Source organism: Euprymna scolopes, chromosome 18 (genome assembly GCF_053919585.1).
Source record: "Euprymna scolopes isolate OS-2025 chromosome 18, ASM5391958v1, whole genome shotgun sequence".
In the NCBI taxonomy this organism is placed as follows: Eukaryota; Metazoa; Mollusca; class Cephalopoda; order Sepiida; family Sepiolidae; genus Euprymna; species Euprymna scolopes.
This window is the reverse complement of record NC_136499.1, coordinates 119,845,685-119,866,311: the sequence shown is the minus strand read 5'-3', so window position 1 is coordinate 119,866,311 and position 20,627 is coordinate 119,845,685.

Here is a 20,627-nt window from a genome sequence, read left to right as displayed (position 1 = left end):
TGACAAATTAATGACAGGCAGCTTTTGCGATGATGCAAATTTATTTGCAAATGTTATCCAAAGAGGAGAAGATTATTGGAATTCCTGGGGAGACTTGTTGTCACTCAGCTTCCAGTGAACACTACAGACTGCTCTCGGAAAAAGATCTATGAAGATCTATGTGAAAGTTCCTTGTGAGCCAATAATAATAATAATAATAATAATAATAATAATAATAATAATAATAATAATAATAATAATAATAATAATAATAATAAGAGGGAGCACAACTGAGGGAACAAATCTACCGTTGACTCATCCTCGAGGAGCAGAAAGGATGGCAAAAAGGAAAAAGAGGAACACATGACCTGCTACATATAGATCAAAAGATCCTAAAAGCGGTAAAAAGAAGGGGAAAGAATTTAGCCATGGATCGACTGCAAAAAAGCGTGCGGTAGAATCCCCGAAGCATGGATAATAGAATGCCTAAAAATACTTAGCGGGATCACCAACGTAATAGAAAATGCAATGAAAACATGGAGATTGGAATTGACAGCTGATGGACAACACATAACAGAAATAACATACAAAGAGGCATCTTCCAAGGAGACTCACTATCACCATTACTGTTTATCATAGCCATGATGCCCTTGAACAGTATTCCGAGAAAGGGCGAAGCCGGATACAAGTTCTCCAATACAGAGGAAAAAAATGAACCACCTGATGTACATGGATGACCGAAAAGGGGGTAGAGACACTAATTAACACTACCAGGATACCACTACCAAGATATCCAAATGGAATTTGGAATGGAAAAGTGCGCACTACTAGGTATAAGAAAGGGAAACCTGGAAACGACAGAAGGCATGGAACTACCCAACCAAACAGAAATGAGGGCACTAGGGGTACAAGTCGACTATAAATACTTGGAAATTCTGGAAGCCGACACCATCAAAGCAACAAAAATGAAAGATAAAATTGGAAAGGAATACCTCAGGAAAACAATAAAAACTCCTGGAAACAAAATTATATAGCAAAAAACTAATAAAAAATAAAAGGTATAAATACATAGGCAGTATAACTAGTAAGATACTCTAGACCGTTTATATGGTGGACAAAAGAAGAACTGAGGCAACTCGACCAGAAAACCAGGAAACTCATGACCATGAATAAGGCACTACACCCAAATGACGATGTTGACAGACTATACGTGAAAAGAAAAGACGGCGGGAGAGGACTGATCTGTATAGAAGACTGTGTGAAGGACACAAAAAAAGAACTAGAAAAATGCATAATGCAAAACACTGAATGGATAATTATGGCAGTGAGAGACACTGAAAAAAAAACAACAAAACAGAAAACAGCGAGACAAACGACAAAACGAGAAAAGAAAAATGGGAAGAGAAACAAATCCACGGAAGATTAATAAGAATGACAAAAGGTGAGAATAACTAAAAGCACCTGGACATGGCTGCGAAAAGGACATATAACCCGAGAAACTGAATCTCTAATAACTGCAGCACAACTCGATAAGAACCAATCATATCAAAGCAAGGCTCGATAAAACACAAGAAAACAGCAAATGCAGACTTTGTAGACAAAGAGACGAAACGAAAAAACATATAGTAAGTGAATGCAGCAAACTGGTCCAAAAAGGAATACAAAAACAGGCATGACCAAATGAGGAGTGCAGTGCACTGGGAATTATGCAAACGACTGCATTTTGAGCGTACAGACAAATGGCACAAGCATAATCCGCGACAGCACTCGAAAAGGAGAACAACAAAATCATATGGGACATGGGCATACAGACGGACAAACTCATTCAGGTAAGTAGACCAGATTTCGTAATTATTTACAAGAAAGAAAAATCATGTCAAATCGTAGACTTTGCTGTCCCAGTTGACCACAAGGTTAGTATGAAAAGGAGAAACGAAGCAAATAAACAGAGCTAGCCAGAGAATTAAAAGGGATTTGGATGATGAAGAAAATCAAAATAGTACCGATAATAGTAGGAGCACTATGAACAATTCCGAAAAACTTCAAAAAAAGAATGCCAGAAATTGGAGTCAGAGGAATAGCTGCAAAAATACAACGACAAACGATAATGAAAACGGCTGAAATATTAAGGAATACCCTTGAATGCGGAGAATAATACAAGAAGACAATATAAGAAAGAAGCGTTACAGGGAATGAAGAACACCGAAGCTGCATATCTACAAGTTCTACACCCTCATCACGCATCCCCCCCATTGTTTCATCACCGTCCCTCACAATAAAAAAGTGACACCAAAGAGCTGAGAAGGGTTAAGGACTGAAAGACCGAGGAGAGAGCGCCAACCAGATTTCGACTGGACAAGCGCAAAGTGAACTGGGACCTTGGGGAGGCTTAGTGCCACTCAAATTCCAGTATAAACCAATGGTCACTGCTAGCGAGAAATCAATGGCAAGAGACTGTTGCGATGACGCAAATTCATTTGCAAATTCTATCAAAGGAGATGGAGAGAGAGCTGGACGCCTGGGGAGACTTGTTGTCACTCAGCTTCCAGAGAACACCACAGATTTCCAATAAGATTGTTTGTTGACTTGTGTGAAAGCTCCACGTGAGGCAATAATAATAATGATAATAATAATAATGATACTAATATTAATAATGATAATAATAATGATAATAATAATGATAATGCTAATAATAATAATAATAATAATAATAATAATAATAATAATAATAATAATAATGGCAAAGCTAATTCATGATCAGATGATGAGATGGGAAGTTGATTTCTATTTCGTATGCTTTGATTTTGTTCGCCAATTTTATGCGCGTCAATGTCCATGCGACAAGACAGAAGTCGAAGGAAAAACATTTGATATTCATGGGATTTGGCAACAGTGCCAATTTAATTAACCAACGCACATGCGTCGATGAAAAAGTGAAATCCAGATTACTTAGAAAGTGAATACTAATTTTGACGCGATCTTCCTCTCCTATAACTATCCTGTCCGAGAAATTAACCTTTGCGCCGGTAAACATTTTAGTAGAACTCTCAGAAGCAAAAGCTATCGAAAAATATTTTGTTTTTAAGAAATTTACCTACGAAGCAAAAATTATCTTATTGAAGTTTCCCCATGAAGGATTATCAATTTAGATATTTAGATATTGTTCTTTTGCAGTTTATACCTCGGAGAATTCTGAGAAGCAAGAATTTTCGAGGAAACGTATATATTAAATGGGTATTTGCAGCAATAGTTATCGGTTCAGCTGTTCACAAACAAGAACACTTCTTTGTCCACAAATGTCCCTCCGCCGCCGTAACCATCTAAGCAATTTTGAAGCAAAAATTATTGCAAGAAAATTTCATTGTTGGAGTTCGATCTTACATCGCTATAGACATCTTAGAGAATTCTCAGAAGCAAAATATATTACACTCATATTTTGTTGTTAAGAAATAAGACTCTGCCACAATAGACGTCTTAGTACATTCTCGCAAGTAAAAATTATTGCAGGAATATTTCGCTGTTAAGAAATTAAAGTATGCCACAAAAGACATCTTAGTGCATTCTAACAAGGCAACACTATTGCACGAATATTCTATTGTTAAAAAAATTACCTTCTACTGTAATATTGTGTCAAATAAATAAAGCCAGAATTGAGTGTTACTTAAAACTATTAGATGAACAAAAAAAATTAACAAGACTCTTTTTTATCGTTTAGGTTTAATTATTCCCCTATTCACATTAGGTAGACGAGGGGTGGGGAGACTACGGCCTGCATGCGCATGCGGCTTGCCAAAGGAATTTATACGACCCTCCAACTACTCAATATTGAATGCGCAAAAGGATTTTAAATTCAGTAATGTAAAAGTTCATTGCAGTTTTTCTTTGAGATTCTGTCTATTTTAGATATCATTTATATTGGAAAATATACTATGCGACCCAGTAAAATTTGAATATTTTAATGTGACCCTTCCACTCAAAAGTTTGACCACCCCTAAGCCAGACTGTTTTAATACCGGAGATCTTTTTTCTTCCAATAACCTTTTTCTGACTCCATCGTTTATAATCCTCATCCGAGTCTGACAGACTTGTTCTTTTCTCATAGATGCGATTTCGTTTTAAATAAAACTTCTGAGATTTGCATTGATTTTTGCGACCGGCAATGTTGCCTGTTGGCCATATGTTAAAGCAGATGCTTTTAATAACAATATTTTTTCGTTGTATATAGCTTTCATCAAATTTTCTACTTTATGTTTATGCTAGCATGGGAGCCCGGAGTTGCCCGGGTGTTTGGAGGTGTATGTTGAGCAAAAAAAAAAAAAAGAAGCGGTCAATTTTTTTAATTTTTGACTCCTGTTATGGCTCCTTAAAATTTATTGTTTTGAGTTCAAATCAAGTTAGTAAGTTAATTCAATGTCCAATGAACGTATATCAAAAGTTTCAAATGTTTATACCCAAAATCAGCGGAGGTGTTTGTTAGAGTTCTCAAAGATAAAATGGTTGGACTTTGACAACTTAACAAAAGTTCCGGGCGAAAACGGATTACAAAGATTTTCCCAAATCTCAATACACTGTATATCGAATTTCGAGTCTATAGACTGAAAATTGACAGAGTTATTGCGTAGGGAAATGTACAAAGACAGAGAGAGAGACACACACACACACACGGTCACTTTTATATATATACTAGCATTTCATCCTGGTGTTGCCCGGGTGTTTTAAGGTGTATGTTGAGCAAAAAAAAAAGCGGTCAATTTTTTTAAACTTTGACCCCTATTTTATCCCCTTAACCTTTATCATTTTCAACTCACGTAAAGTTATTAAGTTAGAGCTATGTACAAGGAACTTATATCTAAAATGTCAAGTGTTTAGATCCAGAATTGTCGGAGGAGTTTGGTAGGGTTCTCAAAAGTCAAATCATTTCTCAAATCTCAATACCCTGTACTGCGAATCTGTAAACTTAAAATTCACAGAGTTATTGCGTAGGGAAAATACACAGACACACACACACACACACACACACACACACACACTGACACACACACACACTGACACACACAGAGACACGTTCACTTTATAGATATATAGATTTTATATGTTAGGTTCAAAGTAATTATTGAACGATGTTTCGTATGGGCAAAGATATTAGTGACGAGTTAAGTTCATTAATGTTAGTTATAAATAGTTTTCACCTAATCAACATTTTCCGACTGATATCACATTTAGTTAGCATTTTCAAATATCTATGACCCCATATTTATCTGTTTAAAAACATTTACTTGACTATTATTCTTGTGGTAAGAATAAAATATCTGCTTTAAACATCACTCTGCCTTTTCTACAAGTATTTTAATTGTTGATGCTCCGACGAACGACAAACCCTTGTACCCCTTGACGTAAATAACCCCGACAAACCCAACAAGCAGTAAAATCTTACCCCTTCACAGTAGAGATCCCTAGATTTAAGAAGTCTTCTACTCGAATAATTTCTTCCCCAGAAATGATAGATTTTGGAATTCCCTTCCGGTTTCCTGCTTTCCCAACTGTACCGACATGACGAAGTTCAAGTGTAATGTGAACAGACATCTCGCTGCTCAACTCCCTACGTAGTATCTCTGCAACGTATGTCCCTGATAGTAGCCCCATTAATCAAAGTGGCACTGTGCCTTGTTTGGAATGAAAATGGAATTTAAAAATATAACATAATTTTATTGCTATACTTCAACATAAATTGTACATAATATAATTATTTATTAAAATACTTTGTTTAGCTTTCAATGACAACTATATTACGGAAGAAATAGTTGGTTTACCATTATTATTTATCAACGGAATATTTTGACTGTTTATTATAAAAATTCGTGTAGAAAGCAGCGTAGAATAGCTACGTGATTGAGCTTACAAATATTTAATAGGCATAATATACGCTTTAGTAAATTCACAGATACAGAAGCTATAGCAAGAATTTGTCATATTTACGAAGATAATCTATGAAGCAATAGCCATTTTAGTGCATTCCCACCTGCATGAACTATTGATAAAAATATTTCCTCGCACAAAATGAATATGGGGTAAGAGGTCTCACGTTGAATTCTAAGACGCAAGAATTTTTGCAATAACATTGCGTTGTACAGAAGCGTATGTCTTAGGTAAGTGTATTCTAATAAGCAACAATTAGTCGCGAAATATGTCCTTATAAAACGTGTCTCTGCAATCATTGATATTTTATACATGCTCAAAAGCAAGAATGCAAATACATTCCGTTGTAAAAAACATTATACAATCGCGATGGATATCTTAGTAAAATATAATCGATGTAAGAATCTTTGTGGTTAAGAGACGTTTCTTTGCTGCAATAGACACCTTAATAGGTGCTCAGAATTGAGGATTATTGCAAGAATATTACTCTTAAGAAAAATGTCTCTGCAGAAATAGATATCTGGATAGAACTGTACCTATACTATTTATACAATTCTAAACGTTTATTTATTTATTTATTTATGTGTGTATATATACCAATAAAAAGTTTCGAACGGATGCACCGAATTGAAAAAAAAAAAATTTTCCCCCAGATTCTCCTTATCTATATATGGTTCGTAACGATCAACGCCGAGTAACACAAAAGCCCGAAATAAGGGGGTTTGGTCTCTTTCGTAATATTGTCGAAAAGTTACCTGCCGATGTCAACTGAATTTAGAACTGCCTGTATACAGTCACGGTAATATCTTTCGACATATGGACAGGACTTGGATAATGCGTCTTGCTAGGGATCAGAAGATTCCAGGATTGAATCCTGGAAAGTTCGTAATAATTGAAACCATTATTTTATCCAACGTTTACTCATTATCCTTACCCTTAGTTAGGGTATTTTTGTTTTTTCAGTGATTTTGTTTTGTGCATATGGGAATTTCCCATACTCCAAGTTCACAGAGTAAGCGTTGATGGTAAGACGGTGTTGAGTGTACTTGATGTTGAGTGTACTTGATGTTGAGTGTACTCGATTTTGTGTTTGACTCGGCGTTCTGTGAACTGATGCGGCAAAGCCGCTAGTTATTAATAAATAAGGAGATGTCGTTATTAAGAAATTAATATCAATAAAGTTTTCGGCAAGAGAAACAAATTCAGCAATTTACAATTGCAATGTCATTTTGTAGAAAGGAATAAATGTACCAGGGTTGTATCAAAAGTGACGTGCCATTAAACCGAGCTACTTTTTTGTGTTCCAGTATTTATTTTCCTACATAGTTACCACCCTTCTTAATTCACTGTTACCATGGAGTCAATGACGCAACTCTGTATCTGACGCCCGTACTTGGCAGGAATTGTTTACTTAGAGTCTCAAACCGTCAATATCTATCACAGAAAGATGAAACCTTCAGGTCATGAATGCATAGCTTCAATCATTATAACGATTTAATTTGCAATCCCCTCTGATCCATTCGGGCGGAATAATAAAGTAAAAAAAATAATAATTTTGGAACGCATCTCTTATAAATAGTTGTCTCTGCTTAAAAAGAAATCTATTCAGAAAAAAGGACTATTTATGTTTTTTTTTTTATATCTGTGTATTTCTATCCAGATAGACATTTTAACAACAAGAACTAACGAGTTCCGTGGGATAAGAAACAATAACAAAGAAAAATTCAACAACAGTCTCTACAATCATATTTATCTACATGAATAAAACTTTAAATATATGTGTGAAAATAATCAATAAACTCTTAACCTACTAGTCACATATTACTGAAATTAACAGAAAATATTAACTGTACACAAAATGGCCTACAACGAGTGAAATATCGATGGAGGAATTATGCGTACATAAATATGTCAGCACGTTGGAATGCAAAATATTGTAAAGATATTTTTTAATATTCAATATTCTTGATGTCGGTGCTTGTGGTTTCACATATTCATATTTTGAAATAATGTTTTTAATTAAACATTAAATTTAAAATATGACATTATAATTTTCTTCATCTATATAAATAAAACAGTAGATTCATGCATGTGTATGCTAAAATATTTAACCAATAAACTTTTAAACATCACGCCACATAACACTTAAATTAACAAAAAATAGTAATCATACAGCAAGCATGCTTTATAACGGGTAAAATCTTTGTTTGGATGGATGAATAACTCATACAGGAATACGTCGACATGTTTCTATTACTTTATTTGTATCGTTAAGTAGTTTGATTTTACTTCTTTCTTGTCTATCGATAATCAAATGGTAAGGAACGTGGATTAAGTGCTAAATGGTTTCGATTCTAGTTGATGTCACGCACGTCATATTTTAACTGTCAAAATCAGTATTATATATAATATTCTATAGAACATTGTTGCTTTTCATAATTAATACGAAATACGCATTAATTAAAATATATAAAAGCGTATTCTACAACCGGTTAAGTTCGGGTGACTCCCCCCGTTAGTATTTTATAAATCTCAACAAGAATAAACATTTAAAGTATATTTCATGGCTGGGAAATAGACTTTCTCAAAGAAGAACGATTACAAGAAACATTTGTAGCTACGAAATCAATCGCCGTCGTTACTTCTGTTACTTCTTTTTAAATCTGTGTAACAAACCAAAGGAAAATGATGGGCCATTAACATCAGTAATCTTACCTTTGAAATGATGCCATTGCCCTTCTCACGGTATCAATGTTTACATAATTTTCCGTGACAGCAAAGACATCATTTTTACATAGAAGGTGGAAATGTTTTAATTTTACGAAGCGGGACGGCGAAAATTTTTTGGCTTTTGTGCCGATCACTAACAATCATTGTAACGATTTCCGACTAACGCAATTGTCGACAAAAGATTTTAAAAGCCTCTTTTTTTTTTCTTAATTACTACTGTTAGCAAAGAATGCCGAAATGAAGCGAAATTCAAAACCGAACCCAATTTCGCCTTACACAAACTTACGGAAAATCGCCAAAAGTTCTAAACACAAAGAGCCATTAGGTGTTGCATATGTCCGAAAAGTAAAGTATTATTCCAAAGAGAAAAAATAATATTCAAAATTATATTTTCAGTATAAATAAAAAAATACGTACCCTGAAAAGCAAAACATAATCGCTACACCCATTTTCAAAACAAGTGTACTATACAAAAAAAAATTACCCTCGGGATCACGTAAACAATGTGAACAATTATCTTGGAAAAATGATGTACCATTTTGGAATTAAACCTTTAAATCAATCCATTGCTCATTGTGACACAAACATTAGAAAGGTTCGAAGGTACGGGCGTGATTACAAAAGTAAAGCAGCCTATTTTTGTTGTCTCAAAAAGTTAGAGGACTAAAAAGACGAATATGGTACAATTGCATGCGAAAATATTTAACAGAAAACTTTTAAACATCAGGCCACATGACACTTAACTTAACAGAAAATAGTAATCAAGCAGCAAGTATTGTTTATAACGCGTAAAATCCTTGTTTGGATGGATAAATAACTCGTACAGGAATATTCCGACATGTTTCTATTTATTTTGCGCATGCGCAAATTCATTCTATATTTAACTGGTTTGTTTTACATCTTTTTTGTCTGTCGATAAGTCAAATTGTAAGCACTAAATGTTTGGGTTTCGATTCTACTTGATGTCACTATCCTCATTTTCTTAAACTGTCGAAATCAGTAATATATATAATATTCTATAGAAAATGTTCTCTTTAATAACAAATACGAAATCTGCATTAATTAAAATATATGAAAGTGTATTTTACGACCGGTAGTATTTTACGACCGGATAGTATTTTATAAATCTCAGCAAGAAGAAACATTTCAAGTATATGTCATGGCTAGGAAATAGGCTCTCTTAGAGAACCACACTTACAAGAAACATTTTTAGCTAAGAAAGAAATTACCGTCGTCGATTTGTACTTCTGTTACATTTTCATAACTGTGTAAGAAACCAAAAGAAAAGGATGGGGAAATTAACATTATTAATCTTAGTTTTTTACACTTCGCACTATATCAATGCTTACATAATTTTTCGTGACAGCGAAGACATCATTGTTACATAGAAGGTGGAAATGTTTTAATTTACGAAGCGGGGCGACGGAAATTATTTATCGTACGCGTCGATCATAAACAAGCATTGTAAGCGGAATTGTCGACTGATGATTTTAAATGCCTCATTTTTTATTCTTAAGGACTGGTGTCAGCCAAGAATGCCGAAATAAAGCGAAACTCGAACTAACTTAATTTCAGCTTACACAGACTTGTGGAGAATCGCCAAAGGATTCTAAGCGTGAGAAACGATTCTAAAAACATAGAGCCATTGGGCTTTGAATATGACCGAAAAGTAAAGTATTATTCCAAAGAGAAAAAAGAACATGCCTAACAATATTTTCATGACTACGCTAAAAAGAAAAAAGATAATTGGTGCACCCATTTTCAAAACAAGTGCACTTTACAAAAAAAAAAAAAACAATTTTCTTTTTTAAAAAACAGAATAAATTACCCTCTTGACCAGGGAAACAATACGTAGAATAAAATGGGGGAAAATGATGCACTATTTTGGAAAAAGGATACATTACACGAAAAGTACGTCAGGTACATCATACGATCAGATACTGCTGTTATATACGTGAATGGGCCGCTTTAGGCATTCACTTTTACCTTCTACGTGCCCCACCCTCACTCTTTATTTACTGTATCAGGATTTTCATGGACGCTGCTCGACCAAGCTCCAATCTATGATTCCATTCTATTACAATTACAGCGATGTCGTATTACTACAACCGTTGCAAATAATTTCACTTTTTTCCATTCTGTATATAAGAACTGATTTTTATTAACAAAACTTTTTTCAAGACTATTATTATTTGTGCAATCCGTTTCCGGTAAAATACATAATCGTATCCGAATAATATAAACAAAATATTTGCTATAAACTAAAATTTCTTAAATACACAAAATTCACGAAATGCTATTTTATTTTCTTAGTTTTTAATTCACTATCACTACAGGAAGAAGTGGAAAAGGTAGAAAGCATATAGTTTCAAGATATAGAAAGATGAGGATGAAAAAACAACAACGAACGAATACATCTTGTACCTTTAAAATCATTCGTAGACATTTTTTGCTGACGACACTACCATCTACGGCAGCACATCAAAAGCCGTAAACGACTAAGTTTTCTCTGATTCTCTTTCCTCTTGTCTTGAGCGTGTGGTAGAATGGAGGAAAAAGTGTCTGGTTACATTTACTGCATCTAAAACCAAGCTTCTATCTTTACGTCATCAACGTTCTGATCAATTAAAATGAGTGGGCCTTGTGTTTGGGAGGCGCCAAGCTTCTGGCCTTGACCTTTATTCCTTATCTAAAATGGAACACGTACATCAAATCCGTTGTCAAGGTTGCTGGTGCCATTCTCTACCTATATAAGAGCCAGGTACGTCCAATAATGTAGTATTGCTGTCACATCTGGAAAGGAGCTGATAGGAAGATTTATCCTGCCTTGACAGAGTTCAGAATAGACTTCGAAGCCTAATGGGAGATGCCCTTGACTCTTCCTTGCAACGTCTCTTTCTGACAAAAGAGACGTTGCGAGCTTCTCTTTGGTTTATCGTTATTGCCATGACACGTGCTCGTCTGAGCTTCAATCTATAATTTATTTTCTTTCATGCTAACTTGTATTGAGGTAAACCGCCATTAAAAAAACACTAACTGAAACGTTGATGCTTGAAATATAAAGATATCTCGGAAAAATGTCATAGATGGCGCCTTCTGACGATTTAACAGGTCATCTGAATAAACCACCTCTTTTAAGAAAAGCAATTAACCAAATTCTGGATGGTCAATATGTATTATTGGGTGAAGACACAGACCAAGCCGTTGTGAGAAGGGAATTCAGCATGAACTCGGGAGCGTCGTATAATCAGCAGAAGTAAACAGTGTTGCAACACAGACTTAGTGTCGTGCGCGTTCCGAGCATCTAGGCAGTATTTTCCAGTACAGAGAGTCTTGTTACACTGAAAGAGTCCGGCACTAGACAAAGTCAAAAGCGTAGCCACTGGGACTTAAGTTTAATGCCCAAGTGGTATATTTAAGTATCAGATTGGATTACATTTATGGTCCTACGACCAGGGCTATTTTGTTTACATTTAAGGGTCCATTGAGTTGCATGTTTCATTTCGTCAAAATAAGGATGTTCCTTTATTAATCGGAGTTTTTGTTTTCGATTATCGATATCCTAAACTTCTTGGAGGCATTCCGATATAAAACATATCACACCTGTGGTATATTAGTCTGAAATTTTATAAAAATCGGACCAGCCATTCCAGAGTTCGTAGGAAACAAAGAGGGAGAGAAGGAGAGAGAGAGGGGGAAAGAGAAAGAGAGAAAGAGAGGGAGAGAGCATTTCATATATAAGTAGATAGATTTTTGTGTGGTCTCATTCGACTCTAAACTAATAGAGATTTAAATTAAAAAAAAACTGTAATTCCATTAATACGGTCATCGCTGTCTTCGCGAACGCTCTTATTTTATAACTCTTTTTTTCTGTCTATTATGATGCCCCGTTTCACGACCTTATCCCTATAAAACGCAAGCCAAATTAATTCGTGTCGTCTTAATGTCGCCTTTGTCATAGTTAATTATAATAAGTACTTTCAAGTCTTGTTTGTAATTTTCTAATGAACAAAAAAATAATAATAATAATAACACAATCAACGCTTCGCTATCCTGAGATCAATTACGACATATTTCTTTTTCATACTATATCGTATTAAATTCTGTTCATTTTCAATCTGGTGGTGACATTCGCTCGCAGCAAACGACACCTATAAAGTAAAGAGTTTGATAAAGACGAAATGGTGGGTGCTTACTCGGATGTGGCAGTTACTTCCCTTGCCGCTGGCGCTCTCCAACACCGGTGGTTTTTATTAATTAGACGTAAAACGGATGTTAATTAGGGTCGTCGGAACAAAGATTAACAATAGAGAGAGGCAGAAACAGAGAGTGGGAAGTAAAAGAGAGATGCCCATTTGTAAATTTAAGAGAAATACTGAAGGTTTACTTTTTCTTTTCTAGGAGGTCCTCACTTATCAACGCCCATAGCCCCCCACTCCCGACCATATAGGCGAGTGGGTGGCAGGTATAGGCTGTGATAACATCGTGATTATCGGTAATGGTAGACTTTGAGTGGGTTTAGTTATTATAAAGGACGACCGAACAAAAACTTTATAGTAGACTTGTATACGACCATATTATAATAAGCTGGGAAACAGCCATGCTGTATTGAGCTCTGCAGGCGGGCAATTCTAAGTAAAAAAAACCTTTGCTTATGAAATTCTCGTTAGGTTTTAGGTACAAGAGCAAGGGAAATTGTTGAGGGTTGTTCTAGCTAGAAAAATATTTGTTGCGAATATTTTACGTGTCGGAGCATAGACGAAAGCTTAAGCAGGCATCTGCTATGAAAATAACGATAAAATAGAGATAGACTCGCAACGTTTTTTCTGTAAAAAAGAGGAAGTAGAGAGGTATTTTTTTTCTTAATTATCGAGTAATGTTTTGTTAATAACTATTAAGCTTAATAGCGCACCTTATGCAAAAAAAAAAAAAATTCTCGTAAAACAATGTATTTTATTTACTGCATCTCCACTAGGTTAGACAGACACTACCGATCAGACCAAGAATTTTTCGACTGCAACCCCGTTCAGATAGCTACCTCTATCCAAAAACCAGTCGCCGTTTAAATCGTGGGTAGCTACTCATGATGACTTGAAACTTTGAGAACTCCATGTCGTGATTTCAAGACTAGGGTATTTAGTTGTATTCCCCTACAAAAACTGTGATATCCACGTCGGAAACTAGGATTCATAATTCGTAATGTTGCAGCGCACCTGCTGGAATGGAATATGCGATGCCACGGATGTTGAACTTATTAGCTGAAACTTCATTCATCGTTTTCGGCGAAAGAATCAATCATATATGTAAAGAAAAAGAAAGAGATAAAAAGAGAGAAAGAGGGTAGAGAAGAGATGTTAAGAGATTGATAGACAGCAAGAGAGAGAGAGAGAGCGAGTGAGAGACAGGGTAGAAGTATAGAGATTCGTCGAAAGAGTGAGATGGATAGAAAGTAAAATAGAATGATTAATAGACATCTAGTGATAGTGAAAGAGAGATAGATGGAAAGAGATCCTGCGAGAGATAGAGATAGATAGATAGATAGAGAGAGAGAGAGAGAGAGAGAGAGATTTAGGAAATTGATTGACAGATATATAGGAGTAGAGATATTTTTTACAGGGGAATAACCACTTACGAAAGAGTGAAAGCCACTCGAGGATAAGAATTAATCAGTGTGTGGTGGTCACCGGTACAACTGCGGTAATGATAAAAATAAGTCATAATTTGATCATTGGAGCGGACGGCTAAACAAGAACTTGTTTACATTGGATTTAAAGACAACCATGTTGTAGTCATCCAGAAAGGGGACAGAGTTCCACAGGGGACAGCTCTAGGAAAATGTTTTGATCATTGAATCTGCGTTTAGATTTTGGTACAGTTATGACACTATTCGCTAGTGCCATTGGTCGTTATTATTGTGTTGTTCCCCCACAATGGCCGAATGATGATTTGGTCGCAAGGAGCGACACGAAAAAAGAAGGACCGCAATGCAAGTTCATGATTTCCTTTCTCTTGATCGCTAGAAGCAATGAGCACGTGTATTTTGTTGCTTTCTGTAAAACAGAGAGGGGCACCCTCCCTCTCCCTCGGTACTAGATAGGAATAGCTAGGTCGTTAGCTTAAAGGTTGATAACTCAAAATTAATTGTTAATTGTTGTAATATATAATGTGTAAAATAAATTAGTTAATATTTATATAATTATATTACAACCGTTGTTGCGTTGTTTGATCTGCTTTGAATGGTTAAATGTTGAAGCGGTGCTGGAGACGATTCTAGCCAGAGGGACTTCAACATGAAGACGTCATCCCCAGAGAATGAAGAAACCAGCCACGCCCAAATCTCATGTATGTCTTCCGTCTTCAGCTCTTGTAAGACATCTAACCAGCTAGTCCTCATATTCTATCGTTACAATCTGGTACTGTTCCCAGAACTTTTCTTGTAAACGCTGGGCGGTCATTCTAGTGAGCGACTCATATTGTCACACAGTCAGAGAGTGGGATAAATTTTTGATAGTTGTTATAGTTAATCGAGCGTTGTGTATGAAAGTTTGACATAAAAAGCTCATCGATTGGAGATCAGACGAGCACTTGCCGTGAAAATAAAGATGGATCAAAGACAGATTCACAATGTCTCTTCTATGGTAAAAATGCTGCAGGGAAGAGAAAAGGGCATAACTTGTAAAGTTTGGAAGGTAGGATATAATGGTCATACCAGATCTAGCAACAGTAGAGGGTTGAGGGAAAGAGAGCCACAGAGTTAGATTATAAAAGAATCAGAGAAAGAGCTAGCAATATCGACAGAAAGAAAAACTAATACAGAAAATAAAGAATGAATGAACAAATAAATACTCTGTGTTGACAAACCGTAAGCAATCCAAACATGTTCTCTTCGAACAGAAAAAGCATACAAATATTTGTTAACAATCGCGCGAGCCGGTCGGCTACGCAGCATGAATCCCATATCGGTAAACGCCTAATACAATCAAGGTCTTTCAATCTCCACGTCAATAACACTTAATCCCTATTTCCGACGATTACATTCTCCCTCTTCCAATTTTAGTGTTTTCTCGACACTTCACTCCCAAGCATGCCATGTTGTATGGACTTGGCTTTTTTTTTTAATTCATGTACGATTGTTTATTTTTGATTTTTGTTTTTCTTTTGTAACACGTTTGCTTTCTATTCCCTTTTCTTTGTTGGTTTTTAATGCTAAAGACAGTTTTTTTTTGTGTGCGATAACTTTATCTGAATGTAATATTTGTGAAAAGATAGTCATATTAATTCGTATATAAAAATAATTTGTATTCCATTGACAACCGCACGAGTCTTTCTATAACATATCATAGCTGGTCCCAATAAACACACACACAACACACACACACACACAACACACACACACTCAGACACACAGACACACAGACACACACACACACGCACATATATATATATTGTTACGGGTCAGCAAGAAATTATTTTGCGTATGCGAGCTAATTGTCCATAAAAAGCAAGCATAGGACAAAAAATATACTAAACAATTACAAATTATTTTTTTAAAAACTCGCATTTATCTTACATGATATATTGGGGAACACACACACACACACACACACGCACCCACACACACACACACACACACACACACACATATATATATATATATATATATATATATATATATATATATATATATATATATATAGGGTTGTTAACCATATGTGATGGTATTAAATAGCAAAAAGAAAATATATTTTAGCATACATACTTTTTCATACAAAGCAACGACGTTATTTAAAGTCTCGCCACATCGCCACACGGTAGAAATCTCTTTAACTGTGCTGCTGCCTACGAATAGAAATTTATCGGCACAACAACCTGTTTGTGTAAACAAAAATGTATATATACACACTCACACACACACACACAAACAAACACACACTCACAGACACACACAGGGTTTTCTGAATAAAATAAAAAAGATTCGAAGGTCGGATGTTGATAAACAACGCTAAAAGCAATGTGGCGTCAGTCAAGGGTATTTAAAATTAGAAATAGAAAGTAGAATGTGTGTGTTTTTATGTGGTTCTATATTCTTCACATTCTATGAAGACTGTTTCAGACACAAATGCGAGAATTTCTGTTTTATGGCTTGAATTCTATCCCTCTATCCCTTTTGATTGGCTAGTTTTGGATTTTGAAGTAATATGTTTCAGCTCCTTAATGTTACGTAGTGTCTTATTAAGTGTTATTTGTATGAATATCTTGATAGATAGACCGAGAGTCCGTTTGACATTTACGTTTTGACAGTTTTACATTTTTATTAACACAAAGTTCATATTAATACAATTTCACTTTACCTTTGTTTTGGTAAAATGACACAACAAAAGACGGCAGTTATAAAAACACATGGCGGTACGTTTATTCTCCGACCGGTCGGACACGATTTTGTATTTCAGGAGTTCAAAGTTTTACATGGTTATCTCTAAAACCTCTCGCTTCCTAGAGGGTGCCCTAACTAGGAATCGGTCTGAACCTCTCTGCTTCTTCCCATTGACTTATCTGATTATATTCTAACTACTTCGAACTCTTTTCTGTAATGAGAAATTACACGTATGTCTGGTCAACGTGACAACAACTCACGTGTTTCCAACATGCGCGATTTGCACGTTTTGAAACCATTTCTGACGACCATGAAATTTCCCATTCTCTTTGTTATTTTACAAAAGAATTTTACTGACTTGTCTAATTCTGTAACCCATATTTTTATTATGCATCTTTTCGAAGAATTGTGAATCGTTTTTCCATCCAAATTTTATTTATTAAATATTTTAATAGAATCAACAATTTAACTGGACATTCCATTTAAACCTATTGTTCCTTAAAACTTCTCTACAGGGTTCGATCCCCGCTTATTCTGATATTATTTTCATTTAACTAATTCCCTATTTTTTTTACTTGCATGAAAAGGGGGCATTCCTTATCATGTAACATTAAGACAAGTTGATTCATGTTTAGTCCTGAGAGACTTTCATAAAAGAAAATATGGAGACGGCAGTCGATTATAACTCGAATGGCTAAGATCAAAGTGTAGTATCTGTTCTCCCAGTTACGAAACTTCTGCTCTTTTGAAGGGATCCACCACCGGGCTATCGGGCTAGGATAAGGTGTTTTTTACTAACTTTTGTTAGTAAGGACCAGACCCCCTCCTTTGGGGAGTCAGGACATCGAGGGCCGACACCACTTTCTGGGAGCTTGGATCTAAAAATCGATCCCATCTTGGGAGGCTGAAATTTCAGGGCCATCACGACTAGTTGATAGTTGTGAATGGCTTTTGTTGTCTTTCTTCGTTCTTCGAGACAGGGATGGTCTACTTTGTCCACCCTTAATTGCCTGGGTTTTTTTTCGAATCTATCTGGTTCTATAATAATATTTTTAGTTAACGATGTTAACAACATTAATGGAGTCGATGCCATGAGTAGTCAGTTATAAAAAATATTGTGGCAGGTGATACTAAATATTTGAGGAATATATATTATGCAATTGTAATTCATTATTGAGATGAGTATTATTTATTAATTTATTTATTGCGGATTATTCCCTCATCTTTTTTTAGATGCTGTTTCACGACGTTTCGGCCACTATTCCTCTCGTCTTCGTCAGCTGATAACCGTGACAGGAGCATTGTCTGAAATTAGCGGTTTCAATCCTACGCAAAGGCGGCCAGGGGCTTACTTGGCCAACACGTGGTGAGACGACAACTATGGGAGGCAGTAATTGGTGAGGATGATACGGAGTTCCTATCTCCTCGCGGTTACCACCTGACGAAGTCCAGAGGAATAGTTGGCCGCAACGTCGTGAAACAACAACTAAAAAGATGAGGATAACAGTCCGCAATAAATAAGTTAATGTGAAGGATATTTCGAATGATATAAACTTGTAGAATCCGTGGAAATTCCACGTTAATTTAATTTTTTTAAAACGCATTACAAACCAAAATGAATCTAAAAATAAAATAAATCTAATAACGACGAATTTAAAGCAAATATTTTTTTAAAAAAATTTTAAAAATTCAATTTTTTTTAATGATATTCAACAAACAACACATTGCTTTGTTTTGTCTTTCAGAATATCTTTTATTATTTTGCATATTTTTTTATAATCTCAAAAAATATATAATAAAAATCTTAGACCCCTCTCAACATGACTTTTTTAATTACATAATAAAATATTCAATATGAAACCGTAAACAGACAGCCATGTATTTTTTTTTTTTTTTTACATTTTTGGAGAGGAAATCGTTTCAATTATGTTTAACTGATAAAGACTTACTATGAAATGGAAGGTTACTCATTAATTTATGTTTACGATAATGACATTTTGTGACACTGGACGTACGGAGAGTAAATCAATTTTAAAATAATCCAAAGAGTAGTAATGTTTTAATCTGTATTTGTAAACTGATTTGAAACATGTTCTGCATTTGACTACTTGGGTGTTTTTATTATTATTCAATTTTACCCCAAACAAGGCATACTTCCACTTTGAAGTAGGGGGCTATTATCGGAGGCATAAGGTATAGAGGTATTACAAAGGAAGATGAGCAGCAAGATGTCTGTTCACCTTACACTTGAACTTCTGCATGTCAGTACAGTTGGGAAAGCAGAATCCTGGAAGGGGCTTCCAAAGTTTAGCAGTTGTACGGAAAACGATTGAAATAGAAGGCTTTCTTACACCGAGCGATCTCTACTTTCTATGCGTGGGTTTTACTGCTTGTTGGGTTCGTTTGGGGTATTTACGTCGAGAGGGTGCAAGTGTTTGTAGATTGTCAGAGCATCTACCATTAAAATGCTTGTAGAACAGGCAGGGGGATACAAGATCTCATCGATGGGACAGAGGCTGAAGCTTAGATGACAGTTCAGGACATATGAGGTTAGCGACTTTCTTTTGAACCCTGTCCAGGAATGAGAAACTAGTAGCAGATGCACCAGCTCAAATGTGACAACAGTACTTCATACATGGGCAAATGTTGGCCTTATAGATGTACAGGATACTTTCAGGCGTAAGTAGCTTTCTAGCACAGTAATAGGAGCCCACTTTTTTCGCAGCAGCCTTGGCAATGCTCTCAATGTATCTATTCCAACTGTTGTTCCCTGTGAACGTTAGACCGAGAAGTTTTAAAGCAATACTTTCAGGGATTTCCTAAATATTTTACAGTCAATCGTCATCATCATAGCGTTTCACTCCATCTTGAAATCCATTGTCTGCAAGTGTTCAAGGTCCACATCGGAGCATGCCTCGTTTAGGAGACGGTCTGTGAGGATGCGTCCGAGAGTCTGCACGTCGACTCTACGGGGACATCGACCGTTCTGTGCATAGCCACATGTGTGCAGGTTGTACATTGTAAAAGAAAATCTTTAATTTAATCTTTCAGTCCAGCACGTCTTGTGCAATGTTCTTCTTTTTTACCCTGTTTTTTTCGAATGTTCCCATTTTATATAACGTTTCACTGATTTCTTTCTATCGGTGAAATAGCGATGCGCCTCGAGACTACTACGAATCTCTTTCTAACACAATTGCAAGAATGATGTTATGTTGATATTTGTAAACGATATTATATAAAACCTGGGGTCGCTGTCATATTCATATATGTCCATTTCGCGAAATTAACTCTGTTATAAGCAAGTTTGGCCTTCAAAAATTGCATTTGACGTTTTCAAAGTGTAACCTATGGACTAGCTAAAAAGAAAAGGAAAGTATTGTAGAGATTTAAGTTTTGAAATTAATTTTGAAATATGAATAGTATTTTTACACGGATTAATATTGTGTGTTTTTTTGTTTTGTTTGTTTGTTTGCTTTTTGGGGATGGGGGCTGGTGATTCGTATTATTTGACAGAAAAATTTCAAAGGTCGATATGTTGCGACTAACGAGCGTCAGATATTACCACGACTGAAACGTTTCAAAGACAACACTTAACATGAGAACAGTTGTCCAAATAATCCAAATAACA